A 3854-nucleotide genomic window follows, 5' to 3' on the forward strand; every position below is an offset into this window, starting at 1 on the left:
TTTAAATATATTTTTCTATATATATATTAGGTATTTAAGTTTTTACATTAAACCTAGTTTTTTAATTTAGCTTAATCTAGGTTCAATTAAAATGTCCAAACCCAAACCAAAAAGAATTTTAAGGAAATAAATTTTAAAACACAATTCCCGTGGGGAAACAAAAGGAGAAACGAGGAATGGATCCCCGTGAGGATCCGTTTCCCCAACAAAAATTCCCTATCCCCGCCATTGGGGGTAAATTCTCCCATTGAAGATGAGGACGAGGAACCTTCCCCAGTCCTGTTGCCAACCCTTATTTGGATACACTTATCAATGTTTGGAGTTTAAATTTATATATTTATGAAAGTTTATGGTTTAGATTGGTACACTTATGAAAGTTTAGGGTTTTGAATTGATACAATTATTAATTTAGAGTTTAAGTTCATACAACTCCAAAATTTTAGAGTTTAAATTGATATAACCTCAAAGTTCGTGGTTAAATGAATTCAATTATTAGTTTAGTATTTAAATTTATATAACCCTAAGTTAGCCGTATAAATTAATATTTTCAGGAAAAAAATCTCCTTTAAAAAATCTCCTTTTTAATATAAGGTTTTCTACTAATCCACCTACTTATAGTGCCTTTAATTTTTAAACACAAAGATACGAAAACAAAAAATGGCTAATAATTCTAGCATAATCTTATAAGTTGTTTATATAGATAAATTGATTACAATAATTTATAACATCTAGCTACTACATTCAATCAACTATGATATAAGTTTGATAATTATCATTGAGTTTAAACTAGACTATGAAGAAACACTAGTTAAAACGAGTTAGAAGCTTATTAGTAATAGATTATTAAAATGGTTTATCAATGATAAAAGTTACTATTTATTAACCATATAAATATTTGCATATTATTTATTTGTGTGATATACTTACAAATATGACAAATAATCACCGTTGGAGGAGAAATTTCGGACCAATCACGGATCGCCACTTCATTTACTAAATTAATGACAAAATTTCGAAATCATCAAATTTGTGACCAATTAAGAGTTGACATGTCCCAAATTGAAGTTGAAGAAAAATTCAGTATTTTCGTCATAGGCATTGAATTGAGTAAAATTAATTTCGTCCAATTTGACGTTATAATTTGGACGTTGGTCAGTTACACCCAAATATGGGCTTAATTGGGCCTAAAATTCCAAAATAGGCTCAAATCCAATTAATAAGGCCCAAAGACCAAGCTCGAGTCCAATTAATTAGGCCCAAAGATTAGGCTCATGTGCTAGGGTTGGCAAAATTCCCCGCGCGAGGAATCTCTAGTTTGACCGGGGACGGGGTCAAACTAGGGACCTCTTTAGGGTCCCCGAACCGGGGACGGCGCGGGGATGGGGAGGGTGTCCCTGCCCATCTCGACCCCGACCCTGCCTCGATTAGGTTTTTTAAAATATTTTTTCTATATATATAATTAGATTTTTAAATGTTTTCTCTCTTTATATATATATATATATATATTATATATATATATATATATTAGGTATTCAACTTTTTTACATTTAGCTTGGTTTTTAATTACACCAATCTAAACTCAACAAAAGTGTCCAAGACTAAATCAAAGATAATTTTTTAAAAAAAAAAAAAAAAAAAAATTAAAAAGTCCCCACAAGGAAATAAAAGGGAAAAACAGAGAATGGGTCCTCGTAGGGACCCGTTTCCCTGACGAGGAACCCCGTCCCCGTCCCCGCCTTGAAATGGCTGGGATGGGGGCAAGGATGGGAATGGGGACGGAGAACCTTCCCCCGCCCCGCCCTGACCCTGTTGCCAACCCTACCATGGGCCAACCAAGCCCAAACCCATGAAGCCTATCAGAGAGCCCTATAAATAGAGGAGTTCTTCTCATTTCAAAAGGTTAACAATTCTACATTCAGAGAGCCCAGAGAGAATTCACCAACAAGCAGAAGACTCCTGAGACTCTTGAAGCTCCTTGAAGACACAAGATTATTGAAGACACAAAGACTATTCCAAGACTTCTACTTCAAGAACATTCGGTGTTTTTCTTCTTCAAGTCAAGCACATTCATTCAATCGAGAGAGAATCCGAGGATCAAGTACTAGAGATCGAACCACACTGCATCAAATCAACACCAACATCACACTAACTCAAGTTCAACTCCACGAACCACACTGCTCTCATCATAGTCTAGTAAGCCTGTAGCTCATTTAGAAAGTAGTCAAGTTATATTCTATTTTATTCACGAGCATGTTCGTACAGAACTGTAGAAAACTCTTCGGAAGATATTTTAGAATAAAACCAACTTGACTCTTCTTGACAATGACAGCCCCATTTACTTCTACCACATTGAAATGAACCATCATGTCCAGGACATGTTCTCTAACAGAGGTCCCTTCTTTCATACGACAATTGTAAACGTATTTAATAACATCATGCCTCAAGGAGAAGGACGGTTATCCAAACATCCCACGGAGAGATTCCATAATATCTTTGGCAGTACCTATATTCTCATGTTTCTTTGCTAAAACATCAGATATACTGGCAAGAATATAGGCATGGGCTTTGTCATTAGCTCTGATCCATCTGTCACATGCATCCCGAACATTTCAGTTTGTATTTAAGACAGGAATGGGAGGACACTCATCTGTTAAGACGAACCGTAGATCATCTATCACCAGTATAGTATTAAGGTTTGACTTCCACATTGCATAATTATTCCCAGTAAGTTTATCAGATGCCAACAATTGTACTAAAGAACTCGTCATTCTGAAAAATATAAACAAATTTTATCAGTGAATTGCTTTTTAAACGCAATCAAGTTTTACCAAAATAATAATGCACTCAAGATTATTTTTGCAACGATACTATAGCTAGACATTCTTGACTAAATACTATCCTTAGAATAACTCATATTTTGATAGTTATTTAGCTACCATTTTTTGTCAGAAATTACTAACACTTTAGTAATTTTGTAAGTGTAACCCTCTGTTTTCAGACCTCAGAAGTCGGCCCCAACGATGCTCTCGAATTGGAAAGTCAAAGTTGAAAATGACTTTAGAAGTCTTATCCATTTCTGGAGTTTGAGTTGTTTCAAATCCTATGTTAAAACCCTCTGAGGGGATAGACGTCGTTAAAAGACTAGCAAGGCTGACTTAAAGACGACAAGCAGACGCAACATAGGAATATCACGGTCCAAACTAACAGAAGAGACCGCAGAATACGTTGACACATATCCTTCACCTACTTACTATGAATTACTTCCCCCATTCACTTTGATCTTGACCTCATGACAAAACACTTTCTGGATGGAGGTCACTTCCAAGGTGACACGAAATGTTGCACGGATCTCACGGTGGGAATTTTTTAGGGATGTGAGAATTGAAATCAATATATCGTATATTTGATTTTCTATTGAACATCTTCCACCCATTCACCTTGATATTGATTCACCCAAACTCTTTCTGAATGGAGGTCACTCCCAAGATGACACGAAGTGCCACATGAACCTCATGGTGTGAACATCTTGAGGCATGAAAATTAAATCAAAACATCACATTTGATTTTATAGTGAACAACTTCCCCTATTCACCATAATCTCGATTCATGTAAACACTTTTCAAATGGAGGTCACTCCCAGGGTGACACGAAATGAAACATGAATTTCGATCATGAACTCTTAGGGACGCGAGAGCTAAGAATAATCATATCATATATGTATATTAATCTCTCACTAAAGCATTCTAACATATCATATACATTATTTATTTTCACTGAAGTGTTCTAATAGCATAACAATGATGTTATTAAACTCCCACTGAAGTGTTCTAACGTTAAACTGGGTATACATTTTC

This window comes from Benincasa hispida, chromosome 12, assembly GCF_009727055.1.
Source record: "Benincasa hispida cultivar B227 chromosome 12, ASM972705v1, whole genome shotgun sequence".
NCBI classification, from domain to species: domain Eukaryota; kingdom Viridiplantae; phylum Streptophyta; class Magnoliopsida; order Cucurbitales; family Cucurbitaceae; genus Benincasa; species Benincasa hispida.